Source organism: Sus scrofa, chromosome 5, assembly GCF_054392235.1.
Source record: "Sus scrofa isolate SSC_HxYL_T2T_F1_AM1 chromosome 5, Sscrofa_HxYL_maternal_Yorkshire_Landrace_v2.0, whole genome shotgun sequence".
Lineage (NCBI taxonomy): Eukaryota > Metazoa > Chordata > Mammalia > Artiodactyla > Suidae > Sus > Sus scrofa.
The window spans coordinates 52315229-52339200 of record NC_139387.1 but is presented as its reverse complement, the minus strand read 5'-3'; the positions used below and the strand labels follow the sequence as shown (position 1 = coordinate 52339200).

The 23972-nt window shown below is 38.2% G+C and overlaps 1 protein-coding gene across 20 annotated transcripts in view; it reads left to right on the top strand.

Moving 5' to 3' along the window:
* Positions 1–254: 254 nt before the first annotated feature.
* The window catches only part of CCDC91 (coiled-coil domain containing 91), a 396188-nt gene continuing 372470 nt past the window's right edge, over positions 255–23972 (top strand). For 18 of the 20 annotated variants that reach the window (XR_014845230.1, XR_014845231.1, XR_014845232.1 and 15 more), the window contains exon 1: positions 255–440. The gene's annotated coding sequence lies outside the window, so the exon portion shown is untranslated. 20 annotated transcript variants of the gene reach the window in all.

The window sequence follows — 23972 nt, the reverse complement described above, 5'->3', positions numbered from 1 at the left end:
ATGGCTTGATTTGCATAAATTAACATAAAAAAAGGCCCAGTCATTTAAGGGGACTGAGAAGCTGCAGCCCAAGAGAGCGATGCAGTCAACCTCTTTCAAAGGGCAACGCTGTGATGACCACGCAAACCAGTGGTGGCGACCTCTGCAGAAGGGTCCATGGCTCTGCCTCAGCCTGGGCACACGTGACGCCCGTGTAGGCTTGAGTGACAGGCGCGGCGCTGGGCGGGCCTTGGCGGAAATCAACTTCCGGGGGCAGAGGTGCTGGAAGCCGGGTGGTGCGAGGGCTACCCCGTGGTGTGTGGGGCCCCGGTTCACCCTGGTCTGAGGTTGCCTCCAGGTGCGCGCGTGCGGGGCGGTGTGCAGAGGGTGGCTCACCTGGCGGCGTGGGGGAGCGGCGCAGCAACAGCGGCGGCGGAGGCGGCGGCGAGAGTCCGGAGCAGGTAAACGGACGCTCGCCTTCCAGGCCTGGATCTGGGACCAGGGCCGGGAGAGGTCGGTGGCGCGGCCGGAGGCGGCGTGGACGCGAGCGGGAAGCGCGGCCCGGCTTCCGCCACCGTCCTGGCTCCGGGAGGTCGCTGGGCCCGGGCGTCAGTGGGCGTGACCTCGGCGGGCGGTGTCGACCCGTGCTTGCCCTCGCCTGCAGGTTTCGGCCCCTGCACGTTCCGGAATCGGATGTTTTCAAGTCTACTCACCCGTACACGTGATTATCGTGTCACTGAAGCTCCCACTGCATGGAGACTCTGATGGTAGTTGAATTTTCACTGATGCCTCCTGGTTTATATTTCCCCTTCGACTTGCCTAAGTTTACAGTTTAAAAGCTGTGTAACGTCCATCAGCCACATTTCCTTTTTTCTTGGGGCCCCACATGTTGCAATAAGAAAAGTGGCATTTCGGGGTGAAGGCACTAATCGGGAACTTTCCAAGTGGTGAGGCATCCTTCATCCCCTTGCGTGCGCCCCCTCTCCCCACAATAATGATGTTTCTTCCATCTGCCGTTGTGTACTGCGGAGGAAAGCTTTGGACATGAAACCTATTTTTGGCTTCACTTGAAGGAGTGGCACCTCTATTAAAAGCAGCGCTGAGTGTGTTTTTTTGGTGTGATGATGTTGCTGCTGCTACTACTCTCACTTGCTGAGCCTGATTTCCTGGAGGGTAAAGTTCTGGCCACAGCTGTAGGTGATTCAGCGGTCCCTGAAGAATTCAGCTGACTCTTTTCCTTCCCTCCGCCTCTGAACTATGCAGAGATTACTGCCATCTTATTCTCCAGATAATTTATTTGGGCGGTAGTTGGGTGATGGCTTTTGGATGTAGTTTGATTGTAGTGATTGGAGAGGATGAATTTTTATCTTGTCGCTGGGGTGAGCTAACATTTCACCCCACAATTTGAGATAATATACCTAGGATATTTAGTTGGGTGGAGTGACAGGGAGTGGCAGTAAATTCATTTTGTTTTCTGCCATTGGAGACTTCCACACGTCATCTCACTTGCCTTCTTCAAGTTTCATGGACGGGATTGTTTGTACCATACCTGTTAGGTTAAAGGAGCAGGAAGATGTCAGGAAGAGTGCACCTGTATGGTGCTGGCTAGCCAGTAAATTGTGTGGTAGAGAATTGCCGTGGTTACAAAGTTTAGTATCTTCCAGGCTGGCTAGGAGGTTGTTCTCTGGGCTGGGAGATCTTGTTATGAACTGGTTTCCTAGCAACAGTACAAGCCAAAAGGAATAAACATACAGAAAACAAAGTGGTGAAAGTTACTTACCTACCTTTTAACTTTTATTAAATGGAAAAATGTATCTTCTTTTTGGAGTGATCAGCCAAAACTTCTGAGAGCTTTTTTATTTTAATCATTTTAGTACCTAATACCAAAGAAAAAGAAACTGTAGAAAGTCATCGGAAAGACAGCATTTTTTTTGGGTGGCAGTTTAAAAAAAAAAAAGGTGGTTACGAAGTAGCTGGTCTGAAGCTTAAATGGACAAATAGGAATTTGCTTAGTAAGAGGTATTTTATTTTGTACCCCTAGCTATAGATGTAAGATTTGTAAGGTTTTTAATATTGTTATGAATAAAGAAAACTATTTGAAGGTTTATTATCTTTCTCTTCATGGCAAAATTGGGATGGGAGTGCTTTAGGGTGGTTGAGACAGTTTTCATTAGTAAATTGGAAAGGGAACGGGAAAGGTATAGTTTCTTTCCAAATCTTGCTTATAATCACTGTGCCTTCTTTAGCAACATGTTACTTGTGATTTGGGGTCATTCTTGAAACTCATCAAATTTTGTTATTTTCTGTCTAAACAATGAAAATTTAGTAAAAAAAGGCAACTCTTAAATATATTAACTCTGTATCAATGTCTATTTCTTCTTATTTACTAATGATAAATCAATTTTTTAATTTGCAATGAAAAATTGCAAAGGATATTTTGTTTCCTCATTCTGTCTCCCCTACCCCCATACCCATTAAGCTGAGTTTAGCTCATTTAATTTGATGCCTGTTTTTCAAAAGGGCATGTCCTGTGTCTTTTAAAATGTGGGTTTGTTTCACTTTACATGTGAAAAAATCTTTTTTTGTATCTTGTTCTTTAAGCTCTGAAAAATGCATAATAGTCATGTAACCACCACAATCCAGACAAAGAACATTTCTATCATTCCAAAAAGTTCCCTCATATTCCTTTGTAGTTAGTTTCCTCCCGTTAAGATAAATCCTGACAACTACTGATCTGTTTCATATTCCTATAACTTTGTCTTTGTTTGGAATGTCACATAAATGGAATCCTATAGTGTGTAGAATTAGTTTCTGGTTCCTTTTAAGTGATGATTTTGTGATTCATTTATGTTGGTGCATATATCAATGACTTGTTCTTTTTTATTGCTGAGTACTATTTCATTGGCTGACTGTATCACAATTTGTTTTTCATCAGTTGATGGAAATTTAGGTTGTTTCCAGTTTTTGGCATTTAGGAATGAAGTTGCTATAAACATTCATGTACAGGTCTTTGTGTAGACATATGCTTTTATTTCTTTCAGTTAAATATCTAGGAGTAAGATTCTTTGATCATTTGGCAAATGCTTAACTTTATAAGAAATTATCAAAGTATTTCCCAAGATAGCTATTTTGTTTTGCATCTTTACTAGCAATATTTGTTGGTTCCAGTTTATTCATTCTGGTCAGCATTTGTCATTTTACTTTTAATTTTAGCTATTCCAACAGGTAATTAGTGGCATTGCATTGATGCTTAATTTGAATTTTCATTTCTACTGATATATTGAGCATCTTTTCACGTGCTCATTTGCTTTCATTCGCTATCTGTGTATCTTTGGTGACGTATCTGTTCAAATCTTTGGTCTGTTTTCTTACTGAGTTGTAAGAGTTTTTTTTATATAGTCTGGATATGATTTCTTTATTATATGTTCATAAATATTTTCTTTCAATCTGTGGTTTGTCTTTTTATTTTCTTAACGTAACTTTCAGAGAGCTGAAGTTTTAAATTTTGAAGAAGTCCAGTTTATTACCTTTTCTTTTATGGTTTATGCTTCTGTGTCCTAACTAGAAAAGTTTGCCTAACCCAAAGAAACAAAAGTTTTTTTTAAACTGTCTTTTCTAGCTTTAGATTTTACCTTAAGGTCTGTGATCTATTTTGATCAATTTTTGATTTATTTTTATATGTGGTGCAAGATATGGGTCAAAGCCCACCCCCTCCCCCAATCTCTCTTTCTCTCATTGTACATGGATACTCAGTTTGTCCAGCACCACTCATTGGAAAGATGTTCCTTACTATCCTTTCTTAAGTAAATTTTCTTGGCACCTTTGTCAAAAATCAATTGACTGTGTATGTGTAGATCTGTTCTTGGGCTCTCAATTCTATTCTTGTCATTCTTTGTGTTTCTCCTTTGGCTAGAACCACACTTTTTTCCTTATTGTAAATTTATAGTATGTCTTGAAATTAGGAAGTTGGAGTTTTTCAATGTAGTTTTTTTTTTTTTTTTTTTTTTAATTGTTTTGGGTATCCTGGCTTGTTTCCTTTCATTTACATTTTTAGAATTAGTCTGTCTATTTCTATAAAAAAAGCATTATGGGGTTTTGATTGAGGATGCATTGAAGTGATAGATATACTTCGGGAGAATTAACATCTTAATGTTGTTTACTGATCTATTGATAAAGTATCTTTACTTAGGTCTTTGATTTTTCTCAATGTTTTATGGCTGAAAGCATAAAAATCTTGCACATATTTTATTTATATCTACGTGTTCATGTTATTTGGTGCTGTTGTAAATGGTAATCTTTTTAAAACTTTCAATCTGCAATTATGTATACTGATATTTTAAATTGATATTACTAAATTGATATTTTATATTGACCTAGAGCTCTTGACCTTGTTAAATTCACTTATCCAAGTAGCTTTTGTAGACTTTTTGGCTATTGGACCAATAAGTATGTTGAACAGAACAAGTAAGAGCTGACATCCTTGTCTTGTTTCTCATTTTAGTGGGGAAGGCATGTAGTCTTTTACCAATAAGAAGTTAGCTATAGGAGTTCCTGCTGTGGTGCAGTGGTTAACGAATCTGACTAGGAACCATGAGCTTGTGGGTTCGGACCCTGGCCTTGCTCAGTGGGTTAAGGATCCGGCGTTGCCGTGAATTGTGGTGTAGGTTGCAGACGTGGCTTGGATTTCGCGTTGCTGTGGCTCTGGTGTAGGCCGGCAGCTACGGCTCTGATTCGATCCCTAGCCTGGGAACCTCCATATGCCGTGGGAGCAGCCCTAGAAATGGCAAAAAGACAAAAAAAGACAACAACAAAAAAAGAAATTAGCTATAGACTTTTTGTAAATACAGTTATCAGACTGAGGAAGTTTTCTTTAGCTTCTAGTTTGGTGACAATTTTCAAAAAATTATAAATGAATATTGTATTTTTTTGATTGTGGAAATTATAGTTGATTGTACTAGAAAATTGGGAAATAAAGAATCCTATAAAGAAAAGAGTTAACCTATTTCCATTAATATGAGGTAATTCCTGTCTTTTGTTTTTCTTTGCAAACATTTTACAAACATAATTATAAATATTGTTTTCCATTTTTTTTTATTTTGCTAAGCATCACATTGAGTCATACATTTTTTGAGAACTTGTGTATTCTTGATTTGTAGTTAAGATAGTTAAGTTTTCCCCATTAGAATTAACATTAAATCTGCATAACTCTGATGAAATTTTCTTGATTGATTTTTTGAAAAGTGTTTATCAAAGTGTATGAAATTTTTTCAGATTCCTAGCATATATTTCTTCTTTGTTTCATTTTATAGTGTTAGAGTTTGTAATTTATTTATAATAAATTTTGGTTCAAAATAATAGCAGTCAATATCATTGACTTTTTGGGCATCACTTTAAGGTAGAATCCTAGAATTTCAGAAACTCATCTCCTTAGATTTTTATCTAGTTTAAACCATTGTTATACAAGTTTAGCATCTGGAATAAGCAAATGGCTTTTCCATTCACATTATTATTTTACTGCCAATGATCTAGATAGGATTCCTGATGTATTTTTTGTAATGTAAAATACTTATGTTCTACTTTTTTTAAGAATTGTGGAAATCGTGTCTAGCATCATGCAGAAAAACTCTTTATGTATGTTGTTTTATTGAATTCCAACCAGTACATTTTGAGATAGCTAGCTAGTATTTTTCCTGTTTCATAGATAATAAAACTGAGTTTCAGACAAGTGAGCGTACTTATTCAAGGTTGTATTTATAGTGAGTTGTAGAGCTGGAGTTTGGTCACAAATCTTGAATCTGCTTGATTTTTAGGCTACAATACAAATATTGAATTATTGTAAGTATTTTTAATGTATTCTGCTTAGTCTGGATCTTCTAATTTTAATTCTTAGAATAAAATCATTAAGCAAATTAATAAATCAGCATAAGACAGTATCAGTTACCTATCAAATATTTGCCCAAATTTCTAATATAAAAATTTGCAATTTTTAAATTGTTTTTAGACATTTTTTGACCTGTATCCTCTTCCTTCCCCTGTCAAATCCCTGAAAAGTGGTACAAAGAGTGGTGTTAGCTGTATGCTGTAGACTTAAAAAATTTTTTTTTCTATTGTAGTTGATTTACAATGTTATGCCAATTTATCCTGTACAGCAAAGTAACCCAGTTACACACACACACACACACACACACACACACACACACACACACACACATTCTTTTTCTCATATTATCCTCGTTCTTATTTCATCACAAGAGGTTGGATATAGTTCCCTGTGCTGTATAGCAGGATCCCATCACCTACCACTCCAAATGTAACAGTCTTCATCTGCTAACCCCAGACTCCTGATCTATTCCACTCCCTCCCCTTTCCCCTGGCAAACAGGAGCCTGTCCATTTCCATGATCTGTTTCTGTTTTGTAGATAGATCTTTTGTGCCTTATTTTAGATTCCACATATAAGTTGTATAGTTTGGTGTCTGTCTTTCTCTTTCTGACTTCACTCAGTATGAGTCTCTAGTTCCATCCATGTTGCTGCAGAGGGCATTATTTTGTCCTTTTTTATGGCTGAGTAGTATTCCATTGTATATATGTACCACATCTTCTTAATCCATTTATCTGTTGATAGGCATTTAGGTTGTTTTTATGTCTAGGCTATTGTGAATAGTGCTGTGATGAACATACGGGTACATGAATGTTTTTTAATGAAAGTTTTGTCTGGATATATGCCCAGAAGTGGGATTGCTGGATCATATTTTAGTTCTATATTCAGTTTTATAAAGAACCTCCATACTATTTTCCATAGTGGTTGTACTAATTTACATTCCCACCAACCAGTGAAGGAGAGTTCCCTTTTTTCCACATCCTCTCCAGCATTTGTTTGTTTGTTGACTTGTTAATGATGGCCAGTCTAGTGTGATGTGGTACCTTGTTGTTTTGCTTTGCATTTATCTAATAATTAGTGATATTTAGCATTTTTTCATGTGCTTGCTGACCATATGTATGTCTTTGGAGAAATGTCTAATTAGATCTACTGCCCATTTTTTAGTTGGTTTTTTTTTTTTTTTTTTTTTTTTTTGGTTGTTGTTGAGTTGTATGAGTTGTTTGTATGTTTTGGAGATTAAACTGTTGTTGGTTGAGTCATTGGCGAAAATTTTCTCCTATTCTGTGGGTTGTCTTTTTGTTTCGTTAATGGTTTCCTTTGCTGTGCAAAAGCTTTTGAGTTTAATTAGGTCTCATTGGTTTGATTTGTATGTTTATTGCCTTTGTTCTAGGAGGTGGGTCAAACAAGATGTTGCTATAATTTATGTCAAAGAGCATTCTGCCTATATTGTCCTCTGGGAGTTTTATAGCATCTGGCCTTACATTTGGGTCTTTAATCCATTTTGAATTTGTTTTTGTTTATGGTGTTAGAAAATGTTCTCATAGTAGTCTCTCATGATCCTTTGTATTTCTGTAGTGTCAGTTGTAACTTCTCCTTCATTTCTAATTTTATTGATTTGGACCTGCTCCCTTTTTTTCTTGGTAAATCTGGCTAAATGTTTATCAATTTTGTTGATCTTTTCAAGGAACCAACTTTTGGTTTCATTTATCTTCTCAGTTGTTTTTTGGTCTCTATGTTATTAATTTCTGCTCTATTATTTATGATTTCCTTTCTTCTACTAATGTTGGGCTTTGTCTGTTCTTCCTTCTCTAGGTGTTTAAGGTATAAAGTTAGGTTTATTTGAGTTTTTTCTTCTTTCCTGAGATAAGATTGTATTGCTATAAACTTCCCTCTCAGAACTGCTTTTGCTGTGTCCCATAGGTTTTGGGTTGTTGTATCTTCACTGCCATTTTTCTTTATGTATCTTTTAATTTCCTCTTTGATTTCTTCAGTGATCATTAGTTGTTTAGTAGCATATTATCCATAGACTTTTACTGAAAAAATTAGAGATACATTTTGTGTCACTTTGCAGAGGTTACAATAATTTTTAAATTTTGAAATGAGAAGAATTTTTAAAATTACAGGTTTAATAGTTGAAGATAGGGCAGTTCCTGTTTGTAGCTCAGTGGATTAAGAACCCAACTAGTATCCATGAGGATGCGAGTTTGATTCCTGGCCTCTCTCAGTGGATTAAAGGATCTGGCATTGCCATGAACGATGGTGTAGGTCACAGATGTGTCTTGGATCTGGTGTTTCTGTGGCTGTGGCATAGGCCAGCAGCTGCAGCTCTGATTTGAACCCTAGCCTGGGTATTTCCTATGCCACAGGTGTGGCCCTAAAAACGCAAAAAAAGAAAAAAAAGTTGAAGATCAGAGATAATGTTAGCTGTTTTAAAGTACATGTTATAATTCTGGTGAAACTTTTTTTTTTCATTAGAAGGATATGAACATTTTGGTATTTACATAATGTAGTCTAACACATATAGTCATGTAGACTAACTGTATGAAAGAAATAACTATTATTTTGTAAAATGTGAAATCACTTTTTCCTGGTATTCAGAGAGGACTGACCTCTTGTGGTAAAAGACTATATGATAATTTCAAGGTGATTTACTGTTGTATTATGAGAATTCAGAATGTTTGCAGTTGTAATAAAAACAGTGCTACAGTATTGTTCAAGACCCCATTAGTCTGTAAGTACACTTTACTGATAATGGTTTATGTGAATATTACTAAAAAAGCTACTGATTAAATAATTATCAGTAAAAGATAGTGATTAAAGAAAGAGATTGAGTATCATTAATTACGAATTTTATAAAGATAACTTAAAATGAGGTTATAACTTTTATTCACAATTTGCCCAAATTGGGCATGAAAACTGAAAATGAGCTTATGAAAGCTGAATGGCATTAAGTGAGTGGCCTGAATTAGAAAAGTTGATATAAATACTTATTTTCTATTCTCCTGAGTGGAACGATGTCTATTTAATAATTGGTTGCCGTTTTCATTAAACATTTAGATATTTTAAGGTTTTCCTCTTGTCTGTTATGCAGATGAGACATGCTGATTTTTTTAAGGACTAGTTTGTGCTTAAAGTGAGTGGTGTTTTAAGATGTCATTTGCTAAGGTAGTATATAGGACTTTTTCCCATTGTTATGTTAGTTAAGAACACTTGTATAGGACTTTTTGTTGCAAGAACCTCTTGTAGGAGTCTTTGTCTTCATTGTTGTGCTGAATTGCTTTCCTAAAGTTCAGAGTTAGGTTTTACTGATCTTGCTACTTTTGTTTTCAATAGGAGAAGAAAAGAATATCACAAAGTTATTATTCTCAGTGTCACAGTGATGAACATTTAAGGTGACTCCCTTATGGTTGATGAGAAGTGCCCTAACCACTTAGAGTCTACTTAGATTATCAAATGTTTTGTTGTGTGATTCCTACAAAATCTTTAGGAGCAGAAAATTGTATGAACAAGCTAAATAATATATTCAATAGCCTTGCTGGGTATTCTTGGTTGTAGGTTTTGCCCTTTCCAAATACAACACTAAATATAGTTATCAAAGCACAAGAGAAGAGAACCAAACAGGAAGAGGAAAAGGAAAGAACTAGTAAAACTAACCCCAAACAAAGAACAAAATGGCAATAAGAACATACATATTGATAATTACTTTAAATGTAAATGGATTAAATGCTCCAACCAAAAGACCTTGACTGGTTGGGTTAAAAAAAAAAAAAAAAATCTGTATATATGCTGTCTACAGGAGACCCATTTCAGATCTAAGGACACATACAGACTGAAAGTGAGGGCATGGGAGAAGATATACCATGCAAGTGGAAATCAAAAGCTGGAGTAGCAATACTCATATCAGACAAAATAGACCTTACAATAAAAAGTGTTACATGACACAGAAAAGGACACTACCTAGTGATCAAGAGATCAGTCTAAGAAGAAGATATAACAATTGTAAATATATATGCATCCAATAAAGGAGCACTCCCTTACATAAGGCAGTTGCTAACAGACATAAAAGAGAAGTCAGCAGTAACACAATAAAAGTGGGAAGACTTTAATGCCCCACTTACATCAATGGACGGATCATCTAAACAGAAAATGAGTAAAGAAACATAGGCCTCAAATGACACATTAGTCAGATAGACTTAACTGATACTTATAGAACATTCTTATGAAAGCAGAGAAATACACATTCTTCTCAAGAGAACATTCTCTGGAATTCGTCACATGCTGGGCCACAAATCAAGCCTGGGTAAATATAAGGATATTGAAATCCTATTAAGTATTTTTTCTGACCACAAGGCTATGAAACCAGGAATCAACTACAATAAAAAACCCCATAAAACACAGGCTCCTGGTGACTGAGAAGTATGCTCCTAAACAACCAATGGATCACTGAAGAAATCAAAGAGGAAATTAAAAAAATACCTAGAGACATGTGAAAACTAAAACATCCCCTAAAACTATGGGATGCAGCAAAAGCAGTTCTATGAGGGAGGTTTATAGCAATACAGTTTCACCTTAGGAAATAAGAAACATCTCAATTAAACAATGTAACTGTACATCTAAAGCAACTAAAGAAAGAACAAAAAACCCCAAAGTTAGTATAAGGAAAGAAATAAAGATCAGAACAGAAATAAATGAAATAGAGACTAAACAGTAGAGAAGGTCAATGAAACTAAAAGCTGGATCTTTGAAAAGGTAAACAAAATTGATAAACCTTTAGTCAGACTCATCAGGAATAAAATGAAAGGGTGCAAATCAATAAAGTTGGAAATGAAAAAGGAGAAGTTACAACTGACACCATGGAAATACAAAGGATTTCTTGAGCTTACTAAAGCAACTATATGCCAGTAGAATCTATAACCTAGGTGAAATGGGCAAATTTTCAGAAAGATAAAATCTTCCAAGACTGAACCATGAAGAAATAGAAAATGTGAACAGACCAATCACAAGCACTGAAATTGAAACTGTGATTAAAAAACTTCCAACAAAAGTTCAGGATCAGATGGCTTCATAGGTGAGTTCTATCAAATTCTCTTTTCCTTAGAGAAGAGTTAGTACTTATCCTTCTGAAACTCTTCCAAAAAATTGCAGAGAAACAAACACTCCTACACTCATTCTGTGCAGCCAGCATCACCCCAATATCAAAACCAGAAAAAGATATCATACAAAAAGAAAATTGCAGGCTAATATCACTAATGAGTATTGATGCAAAAATCCCTAACAAAAAATACTAGCAAACTAAATCCAAAAATACATTAAAAGGATCATACACCATCATGTAGTGGGGTTTAGCCCAGGGATGAGTCCTCAGTATCTGCAAATCAATCAGTGTGATACACCACATTATCAAGTTGAAGAATAAAAATCAGATGACTATCTAAATAGATGTGGTAAAAACTTTTGATGGAATTCAACACCCACTTATGATAAAAACACCACCGAAAGTGGGCGTAGAGGAAATCTACCATAATAAAGGCCATATATGACAAACTGACAGTTCACATCATTCTGAACAGTGAAAAGCTGAAAGCATTTTCTTTAAGATCAGGAACAAGGTAAGGGCATCCACTCTTGCCTCTTTTATTCAGCATAGTTTTGGAAGAGCTAGCTATGGCAATCAGAGAGGAAGAAATTAAAAGAAATCCAAATTGAAAAAGAAGTAAAATTTTATATTTGCAGATTATATGGTACTCTACATAGAAAGAAAGTCCTAGACACTACCAGAAAACTACTAGAGGTCATCAATGAATTTGGTAACATTGCAGGACACAGTTTTTTTTTTTTTTTTTTTTTTTTTTTTTGATGAGCTCCTGCTAACATTTTCACTTTGTTTTTTTTAAATTGCTCAATGAATTTTTTTATGTTTATAGTTGTACAGCAATCATCACAAGAAATTTTGTAGCATTTCCATCCCAAACTCTTTAGTGCATCCCCCCACCTGCAGGATACAAAATTAACACACAGAAATCTCTTGCATTTTATATGCTAACAACAAAATTTTTTTTTACTTTATTTTATTTTACCTATTTATTTGTTTGTTTGTTTATTTATTTATTTTTTGTCTTTTTGCCCTTTCTAGGGCCGCTCCCGTGGCATATGGAGGTTCCCAGGCTAGGGGTCTAATTGGAGCTGTAGCCACCGGCCTACGCCAGAGCCACAGCAGTGTGGGATCTGAGCTGCGTCTGCGACCTACACCACAGCTCACAGCAATGCTGGGTCCTTAACCCACTGAGCAAGGGCAGGGTTCGAACCCGCAACCTCATGGTTCCTATTCGGATTTTTTAGCCACTGTGCCATGACGGGAACTCCCCTATTTTATTTTATTTTATTTTATTTTATTTTTGCTTTTTAGGGCTGTACCCGTGGCTTATGGAGTTTCCCTGGCTAGGGGTCCAGTCGGAGCTACAGCTGCTGGCCTACACCACAGCCACAGCAACACCAGAACTGAGCCACGTCTGTGACCTACACCACAGTTTATGGCAATGCCGGTTCCTTAACCCACTGAGTGAGACCAGGGATTGAACCTGCAATCTCATGGTTCCTAGTCAGATTCGTTTCTGCTGTGCCACAACGGGAACTCCCTAACAAAAAAATTTTAGCAAGAGATATTTAGGGAAAAAAATCCCATTTGCCAATGTATCAAAAAAAAATCTATGAATAAACCTATCTAAGGAAGCAAAAGACCTGTATTCTGAAGAGACAGACACTGATCAAATAAATTGAAGGTGACACAGATGAAAAGATATACCGTATTCTTTTATTCAAAGAATCAGTATTGTCAAAGTGACTATACTATTCAAGGCAGTCTGCAGATTCAGTTCAATTCCTATCAAATTACCAATGGCATTTTTTACGGAACTTGAACAAAAAACAGAATTTTTTTTTGGAAATGCAAAGGACCCTGAGTGGCCAAAGCAATCTTGGGAAAGAAATATAGACCTGGAGGAATCAGGCTGACTTAAGACTGTACTACAAAGCTACAGTCATCAAACATTGTGGTACTGGAACAAAATGGAAATATAGATCAGTGGAACAGGATAGAAAGCACAGAAATAAACCCACACACCTAATCTACCACAAAGGAGGCAAGAATATTCAGTTGAGAAAAGACAGTCTCTTCAATAGGTGATGCTGGGAAAACTGGACAGCTCCATGTAAAAGAATGAAATTAGAACATTCTGTAGCATCACACAAAAAATAAACTCACAATGGATTAAAGAACTAAATGTAAGGCCAGATACTATAACACTCTTAGAAAAAACATAGGCAGAACACTCTAGGACATAAACCACAGTAATACCTTTTTGGATCCATTTCCTAGAGTAAGGAAACTAAAAACAAAAACAAATAAATAGGACCAAATTAAACATGAAAGCTTTTGCATGGCGAAAGAAACCATAAACAAGATGAAGACAACCTACAGAATGGGAGAAAGTATTTTCAAAGGAAGCAACCAACAGGGGATTCATCTCCAAAATGTAGGAAGAGTAGGGATTAAGATGGCAGAATAGAAGGGCTGGAGCTCAGCTTCTCTCCTAAAAACAAAATTACAACCAAATGCTGAATACCCTTCAACCAAATGCACTGGAAACTTTCAAAGAGACATCCTGCTCCAGAAGACAAAGAGGAGGCCACATTAAGAGTTCGGAGGAGCGATTGCATGATATAAGCAACCCCATACCTCCCGGGTGGGAAGCCCACAGATGGGAAAGTGACTATTACAGAGACTCATCTACAGGAGTGAGAGTTCTAAGCCCCACATCAAGTCCCCACACCCAGGGATCTGGCATTGGGAGAAAGAGCCCCCAGAGCACCTGAAATTGAAGGCCAGTGGGGATTGTGTGCAGGAGCTCCATGGGACTGGGGGGAATGGAGACTCCATTCTTGAAAGGCACACAGACATTTATGTGCACTGGGTCCCAGGTCAAAGCAGAGGCTCCGTAGGAATCTGAGTCAGACCTGACTTCAGTTCTTGGAGGATCTCCTGGGAAAACAGAAAGTGACTGTGGCTTGTTGTGAGGGAAGGGCATTGGAGGCAGAGCTCTCAGGAATATTCATCAGCCTGTGATTCTCTGGAGGTGGCCATTTTGGGAAAACCTGGCCTCACCCATCAGTGCTGAGATACCTCAGGCCAAACAATAATGCAGGTGGGATCACAGCCCTACCCATCAGTAAACAGGCTGCCTGAAGACCCCCCAGGTACACAGCCACCTCTAATCTCACCCAGAGACAAAGCCCCACCCACCAGAGGGATAGGAATCAGCCCTGCCTACCAGTGGTTATGCACCAGGCCCTCCCATCAGGAAGCTTACAGCAAGCCCCTGTACCAACTTCAGCCACAAAAGGAGCAGACATCAGAAGTAAGAGAAGCTACAACTCTATTCTCTGCAAAAAGGACACCACACCAAAAAGCTATAAAAATGAAAAGGCAGAGAACTATAACTCAGATGAGGGAGAAAGGAAAAAACCCCAGGAAAAACAGCTAAGTGATCTGGAGATTATCAATCTCCAGGAAAAAGACTTTAGACTGTTGATGCTGGAGATGATGCAAGATGTTGGAAATAAACTGGAGGCAAAGATTGATAATTTACAGGATTCAGTGAGCAAAGGAATACAAGATTTAAAATTTAAGGAAGCAGAGATGCAAAATACAATAACTAAAATAAGAAATTCATTAGAAGCAACCAACAGCAGAATACAGGAGGCAGAAGAATGAATAAGTGAGGTGGAGGACAGACTAATTGAAATCACTGATTGGAACAAAAAAGAGAAAGTAATTGCAAAGAAATGAAGAGCATCTCAGAGAACCCTGGGACAATGTTAAATGTACCAAGATCCGTATTATAGCGGTGCCAGAAGGAGAAGAGAGAAAGGGACAGAGAAAATATTTGAAGAGATAACAGCCGAAAATTTCCCAGATATTGGAAAGGAACCAGTTACTCAAATCCAGGAAGCACGAGTACCATATAAAATAAACTCAAGGAGGAACATTCTGAGACACATATTAATCAACCTGACCAGAATTAAAGACAACGAGAAAATATTGAAAGCAGCCAAGGAAAAGAAACAAATACAAGGGTACCCTGCTAAGGTTATTGGCAGATTTTTCAGCAGGAGCTCTGCAGGCCAGAAGGGAGTGGCATGACGTACTTAACGTGATGAAAGAAAAACCCTCCAACCAAGATTACTTTACCCAGCAAGGCTCTCATTCAGATTTGAAGGAGAAATCAAAAGCTTTACAGATAAGCAAAAGCTAAGAGAATTCAGCAACACTAAACCAGCTTTACAAGAAATACTAAAGGAACTTCTCTAGGCAGCAAGGGCCACAACTAGAACCAAAATACCACAAATGACAAGGCTCACCTGTAAAGGCATATATATATACAGGAAAGATATGAAATCTCCCATGCACAATTATGCTACCAAAATCAGAAATCATGAGAAGAGGAGGTTACAAATGAAGGACACTGGAGATCCACTTGTAATTAAGAGACCAACATCCTAAAACAATCTCATAAATACGTATATGTATATATGTGTGTGTGTGTGTATATATACAGGGAGAGAGAGAGAGGGAGAGAGAGACTCCTATAGCAAAACTTCAGGGCAACTGCAAATCAAAAATCCACAATTGATAGACATGCAAATAAGAAAAATCAACTCAAATACAACACTAAAGATAGTCATCAAACCACAATAGGGGAAAACAAGAGAAAAAGGAAAGAAAAAAGAGCAACAAAACCAAATCCAAAACAGTTAATAAAATGTCAATGAGAATATACATATCAATAATTACCTTAAATGTTAGTGGAATAAATGCTCTAATCAAAAGACATAGATTGGCTGAATGGATATAATAAGATCCATATATATGCTGTCTTCAAGAGACCCACTTCACTTCTAGGGACACATACAGACTGAAAGTGAGAGGATGGAAGAAAATATTCCATGCAAACGGGAATCAAAAGAATGCTGGAGTAGCAATACTCATATCAGATAAAATAGACTTTAAAATGAGGAATATATTAAGAGAGAAGGAAGGACATTGTATATATGATCAAAGGATCAATCCAAGAAGAATATAGAACAATTTTAAATATATAAGCATCCAACTTAGGATCACCATAATATATAAGGAAACTGCTAACAACTTTGAAAGGAGAAATTGACAATAACACTGTAATAGTGGGGAACAGTAACACCCCATTCACAGCAATGGACAGATCATCCAGACAAAATCAATAAGGAAGCACAGTCTTTGAATGAAGCATTAGACAAGATCGACTTAATAGATATTTATAGGACATTCCATCCAAAGCAGCAGAACACACATTCTTCTCAAGTGCACATGGAACATTCTCTAAGATTGATCACATTCTGGGCTACAAATCAAGCCTCAGTAACTTTAAGAAAATTGAAATCACATCAAGAATCTTTTCTGACCACAACCGTATAAGACTGGAAATCAACAACAAGAAAAAAACTGCAAAAAGCACAAAGACGCGGGGACTAAACATGCTATTAAACAACCAGTGGATCACTGAAGAAATCAAAGAGGAAATTAAAAAATAACCTGTAAGCAAATGCAGAGTTCCCATCATGGCTCAGTGGTTAATGAAATCTGACTAGGAACCATGAGGTCACGGGTTCCATCCCTGGCTTTGCCCAGTAGGTTAAGGATCCAGCATTGCCATGAGCTATTGTGTAGGTTACAGATGTGGCTCGGATCTGGTATTGGTGTGGCTCTGGTGTAGGCTGGTGGCTACAGCTCCGATTAGACCCCTATACTGGGAACCTCCATATGCCACGGGTGCAGCCCTAGAAAAGATAGAAAGCCAAAAAAAAAAAAAAAAAACCCAATAAGCAAATGTCAATAAAGATAGGATACTCCAAAACCTATGTGATGTACCAAAAGCAATTCTAAGAGGGAAGTTTGTAGCAATACAAGCCTACCTCAGGACAGAAGAAAAAGCTCAAAGAAATAACCTAACTTTACATCTAAAGCATCTAGAGAGAGAGACAGACAAGACTTAAAGTTAGCAGAAGGAAAGAAATAATAAAGATCAGAACAGAAATCAATGAAATAGAAATGAATGAAATCATAGAAAAGATCAATGAAACTAAAAGCTGGTTCTTTGGAAAGATCAAAATTGATAAACCCTTAGACTTATTAAGAAAAAAAAGAGAGGAGTCAAATTCATAAAATCAGAAAACTAAAAATAGAATTACTATTTGATCCAGCCATCCCACTCCTGGGCATACCATGATGGAAAAGACACATGTATTAGAATACTCATTGCAGCACTGTATACAATAGCCAAGACATGGAAATAACCTAAATGTCCATCACAGAGGAGTGGAAAAAGAAGCTGTGGTAGATAAACACAATGGAATATTACTTAGCCATTAAAAGGAAAGAAATAATTGCATTTGCAGCAACATGGATGGACCTAGAAATTATCATGCTAAGTGACATCAGACAATGAGACAGCAACATCAAATGCTGTTACTTACATGTGGAATCTAAAAAAGGACACAATGAACTTCTTTGTAGAACAGATACTGACTTGCAGACTTTGAAAAACTTATGGTTTCCAAATGTGACAGGTTGGGAGGTGAGGGGATGCACTGAGGGTTTGGGATGGAAATGCTATAAAATTTGGCTGTGATGATCATTGTACAAGTATAAATGTAATAAATTTCATTGAGTATTAAAAAAAATAAATTGTAGGAGCAGGTCATGCAGCTCAGTATCAAAAAAACAACCTAATAAAAAATGGGCAGATCTAAATGGATATTTCTTCAAAGAAGACATTGTCCAAGAAGCACATGAAAATATGCTCAGCCTCACTAATTATTAGAGAATTGCAAATCAGAACTACCAGATATCACCTCACGCAGGTCAAAATGGCTATCATCAAAAAATAGGAGTTCCCGTTGTGGCGCAGTGGTTAACGAATCCGACTAGGGACCATGAGGTCGCGGGTTCAGTCCCTGCGCTTGCTTAGTGGGTTAAACGATCCGGCGTTGCCGTGAGCTGTGGTGTAGGTTGCAGACGCGGCTCGGATCCCACGTTGCTGTGGCTCTGGCGTAGGCCGGCGGCTACAGCTCATATTCGACCCCTAGCCTGGAAACCTCATTATGCCGTGGGAGCGGCCCAAGAAATAGCAAAAAAGACAAAAAAAAAAAAAAAAAAGAAAAAGAAAAAATATACAATCAATAAATGCTAGAATGAGTCTGGAGAAAAGGGAAGCCTCCTATAATGTTGGTGGGAATGTAAATTGGTACAACCACTAAGTTAAACAGTATACAGGTTACTTAAAAATCTAAAAATAGAACTTACATATGATCAGCAGTCCCATTTCTGGGTATATATCTGGAGAAAATCATAGTTTGAAAAGATACATGCATCCCAATATTCATTGCAGCAGTATTTACAAATAGCCAATTCATGGAGGCAACCTAAATGTCCATCAACAGAAGAATGCATAAAGAAGTGGTACATATATACAGTGAAAGATTATTCAACCATAAAAAAATGAAATTATGCCATTTGCAGCAACATGGACGGACCTATTGATTATCATACTAAGTGAAGTAGGTCAGAGAAAGACAAACATCCTATGGTCACTTATATATGAGATCTAAAAAGTGATAAAAATTAACTTATTTACAAAACAGAAATAGACCTTGAAAATATACTTATCATTACCATTGTGAAAAGATGGTGGAGAGGTATGAATTGGGAATTTGGGATTCGGATATACACACTATTGTATATGGTATGGATGGTCATGGGGAACCTTCTGTATAGCACAGTGAACTCTACTTAATATTCTGTGATAAACTATATATGGAAAAGAATCTGAGAAAGAATGTGTATATATGCATGACTGAATCACTTCTTTATGCATCAGAAATTAACAAAACATGCTAGGGAGTTCCAGTAGTGGCACAGAGGAAACGATTCCAACTAGGAACGATGAGGTTGTGGGTTCGATCCCTGGTCTTGCTCAGTGGGTTAAGGATCCGGTGTTGCCGTGAGCTGTGGTGTAGGTCACAGATGCGGCTGGGATCTGGCATTGCTGTGGCTCTGGCGTAGGCCGTCAGCAACAGCTCTGATTGGACCCCTAGCCTGGGAACCTCCATATGCTGCAGGTGTGGCCCTAAAAAGACAAAAAAAAAAAAAAAAAAAAAAAAGTAAAGAACAGAACATTCTAAATCAACTGTACTTAAATAAAATAAAAACAACAACAACCACAAATCTTATCTTACATTCCTTGTGATGGGCTGATTCTCTTTTGCTGCTTTTAGGATTCTTTTCCTTTTGCATTTGAAAATTTGATTACGACATCTTGAAGTATGGCTCTCTCTCTTTTTTTCTTTTTAGTGCTTCACCTCCAGCATATGGAAATTCCCAGGCTAGGGCTTGAATCAGAACTGCAGCTGCAAGCCTGTGCCACAGCCGCAGCAACACAGGATCTTAGCCGCATCTGTGACCTATGCTGCAGCTTGCAGCAATGCTGGATCCTTAACCCACTGAGTGAAGCCAGGGATTGAACCCACATCCTCTTGGACACTATATCCGGTTCTTAACCTGCTGAGCCACAATGGGAACTACTGAATCTCTTTAAGTTTATCCTACTTGGAATTTATTAAACTTCTTGAATACCTAGATTAATGTTTTTCCTCAAATTTATGAAATTTTCTAACATTAGTTCTTGACATATTCTTCCTTCCTTCCTTTCTTTTTCTGGAGGTCCAGAGGGTTACACACAGGTCTTTGATACTCTTTATTTATTTATTTATTTTAATTTATTTTTTTCCCACTGTACAGCAAGGATCAAGTTATCCTTACATGTATACATTTTTTTCCCCCACCCTTTGTTCTGTTGCAACATGAGTATCTAGACATAGTTCTCAATGCTACTCAGCAGGATCTCCTTGAAAGTCTATTCTAAGTTGTGTCTGATAAGCCCAAGCTCCTGATCCCTCACACTCCCTCCCTCTCCCATCAAGCAGCCACAAGTCTATTTTCCAAGTCCATGATTTTCTTTTCTGTGGAGATGTTCATTTGTGCTGGATATTAGATTCCAGTTATAAGTGATATCATATGGTATTTGTCTTTGTCTTTCTGACTCATTTCACTCAGTATGAGACTCTCTATTCCATCCATGTTGCTGCAAATGGCATTATGTCATTCTTTTTTATGGCTGAGTAGTATTCCATTATATATATATATATATATATATACACACACACACACCACATCTTCCTAATTCAGTCATTTGTTGATGGACATTTGGGTTGTTTCCATGCCCTGGCTATTGTGAATAGTGCTGCAGTGAACATGTGGGTGCATGTGTCTCTTTTAAGTAGAGTTTTGTCTGGATATATGCCCAAGAGTGGGATTGCAGGGTCATATGGAAGTTCTATGTATAGATTTCTGAGGTGATACTCTTTATTTTTCTTCACTTTTGTTTTCCTTCAGTTCCTTATACTGGGTATTCTTTTTTTTTAATTTATCAAGTTTAATTTTTCAAATGTAACCATTGCTATATTAGATTATCGATCTTAAATGATAAAATTTATTTCTAAGCCTATTATTTAACTATTTCAAGATTTTTTTTTTTTTAAATGATACAAACATGGGCAAAAACTTTGCTTCCACAGACATAAATGTTGGGAATTTAACTCTAGAAAAATAATATTACTATTGCCAACTAAAAGTCTATATTGATAAACCGCATCTATTTTTCAAATTTATCATGCAATATTTGTATAGAAAATAAATTATATATATATATATATATATATATTTAGTTCACCTATAAGTTTGATATATAATAGTTACCAAAACTGTTTTGAGAAATGTGGCTTAAGGAAGATTCAAACTGAGTCAAAGTTTCTTCAGTACTCTATTTCTTTCACCACCGATGAGAGAGAACCCCAGCATTCTTTGAATATAGAAGTCCCACATTTCTTGGTTGTTCTTAGACTCGAAGTCCATTTAGGTGGGAGAAGATGACTGGGAAGGAACTCACTTCTGTGCTCAGCAGGTAAAGTTGGAGGAGTCATCCTGCGTCCACAGGCCTCAGTGTCGGTCAGGTGGGGATCCATCAGAGGGGATGGGTGTGATCTGGCAGCTTGGGAGGCCTGAGTGGTGGGGAGGGAAGAGCAGAGCTTTACTACCCAGGCCCACTCCTGGGGAAGGGGCCATCAGGGCTTGGTGCTTGGCCTCCAGAATGGTTTGGAAAGGCCCGTGTGATGTGGTGGTTCTCATGATCTCTTCCAGGAACTCGAGCTCTTCGAACATCTCCACCATCTCCTGTTTTTGTTTAGATGGCTTGACATGCTCTTTCTCCAGTTCTCCAGCCAGAGAATTGAGTTCCTCCATCAGAATCAGGTTGATCCTCAGCATCTCTCTGTATGTGTCAATGAGGCCGGGTATATTTAAGGACTCTCTCTCTAGGCTGGCCTTCTTTAAAGATGTCTCCATCTCTGCATTCTCCTTTTTAGCAGTGTAAATCTTGTCGATGAGTTGGCATTTCTCTTCAATCTGTGCAGCCAGTGCTTTGGCGAGCTGCTTCTCAAGTCTTATGTAAAGTCGACTCTGAACAGACCGAAGCAGTCTCAGTGTAAAGAAGAGACCTACAAAGAAGCTGAAGACGATGGACAGATACACCACCGTCTCCCACTGGAGGCTCTGGAAAGTGAACCATGAACTAAAGCCTTTGGACAGCAGCCACACCAGCACCTCACTCAGCTGGCCAAGGATCAGCCCAAAGCCAAGCTCCACAGAGGACAGCATCCCCTCCATGGCACTGATTCAGCACAGTGCTCTGCCCAGTTACCATAGGGCCACCAGGCACAACAAACCTCAGGGAACACCCCAACATTCCACCTGGAACCCCATGAGCAACTGACATCCTGGATTGGTCAGTTATCTGCTCAGTGTTGGGGGAGGTTGGTGGGGGGAGATTTATAAATAAAATGTGCTTCTCCCCCCACTCCCCAAAAAAGAATGGATAAGCACTGAGGTCCTACTGTACAGCACAGGGAACCAAATCCAATCTCTTGTGATAGAATATGATGGAAGATAATATGAGGAAAAAAAAATGTATTACTCAGTCACTTTGCTGTATAGCAGAAATTGACACAACATTGTAATTTTTAAAATAAAAAAAAAGACGATTAATATGGCAGAGTAGAAGGACTGGAGCTCACCTTCTGCCATAAAAGCAACAAAATTACAGCCAACTGCTGAAGAACCTTCAACAAACAGACCACCAACTATCAAAAAAGGTATCCTACTCCAGAAGACAAAGAGGAAGTTACACCAAGACAGTAGGAGGGGCAATTATGCAATTAGAAGCAATCCCATACCTGCTGGGTGGCCCACAGACTAGAAAGTAACTAAATCGCTGAGGCTCACCTCCAGGAGTGAGAGTTCTGAGCCCCATGTCAGGTTCCCACACCTGGGGATCTGGCATTGGAAGGAAGACCCCCCAGAGCATTTGGCACCAAGAGCCAGCAGGGCTCGTGCACAGGAGCTCCCAGGGACTGGGGGAAACAGAGATGCCATTCTTGAAAGGTACACTCAGGCTTTCCTGTGCACTGGGTCCCAGGGCAAAGCAGAAACTCCACAGGAATCTGGGTCAGACGTGCATGTGGTGCTTGTTTTGGCGGATCTTCAGCAAGGAAGCCTGCAGCAAGCCCGCGTACCAACATCAGCCACCAGGGGGTTGCACATCGGATGCAAGAGAGGCTGCAATCCTATTGTCAGCTTGGGGTCACGAAGAACATCGTTCTGACGTCAGCAGGTACAGATCCAGATGTTACTTCCTGACCAAAAATTCTGATCCTGTTATGTTCCGGACAGGAAGGGTGAGGAAGATGGAGGGTCCAGTGGCTCCTCCTCTGCTGGGGAAGTTTCTTGTCAGCAATGAACTCATTTAATCCTCACGTAAAGGGATAGAAAACAGTAGCTCCATTTCCCCAGTGGGGCCCTTGGGCCCTGGCAGGGTTCTGTGGGCGCCAGGGTCACAAGGCGTGGATATGAGTTGGGAATCTTAAGCACTGTTTCCCTGCGCCTGCAGGTGGTGGTTGGGGACCTGGAATACCCTATACTGGGTATTCTTAATTCGCCTATCTTCAAGTTCATTGATACTTTTTTCTGTCAACTCAAAATTTGTTGTTGAGGCCTTCTAGTGATTTTAAAATTTTAGTCAGTGTACTTTTCAACTCTAGATTTTGTGTTTTATTTTTATAATTCCTATCTTTTCATTAATATTCTATATCTCATGGGACATTGTTGTCATACTTCCCTTTAGTCATTTAGACATAGTTTCCTTTAGTGATTTGAGACTGTGTATTTGAACATATTTAAAGTAGTTGATGTTAACAACTTTGTCTAGTTAAGTCTAATATATGAGTTTCCTCAGCAAATTTATATTGACTGCAGTTTTCCCACTGTGTGGGGGCTATACTTTCTTGTTTCTTTGTTTTTTTTTGAAGACACAGTGCTTTTATTTTTACTTATTTATTTATTTTTGATTTTTAGGGCCGCACCCATGGCATATGGATGTTCCCAGGTTAAGGGGTGGAATTGGAGCTATAGCTGTCATTGTACACCACAGCTCATGGCAATGCCGGATCCCTGACCTACTGAGGGAGGCTGAGGATCAAATCCGCATCCTCATGGATACTAGGCAGGTTCTTTCTGCTGCGCCACAACTGGAACTCCTCTTGTTTCTTTAAATGTGTCATAATTTTTGTTGAAAACCACACAATTATGTATATGTGTGCACATATATATATACATGCATATTTGATATATTTTGTATCCATAACATGGCAACTCTGGCAAACAGATTTTTTTCTGTTGCTCAAGGTTTTTTAAATTATTGTTGCTTTTGCTACTTTTGTTGTCTTGTTTATTGATTTGAACTATTACTGTCTATTTGTCTTGTGTGGCCACTGAGCATTATTGGGTATTATGCCAATTCATCTTATATAATTGGGTCCATTTAGATAGAGGAAATTTTTAGTTTGGGCTTG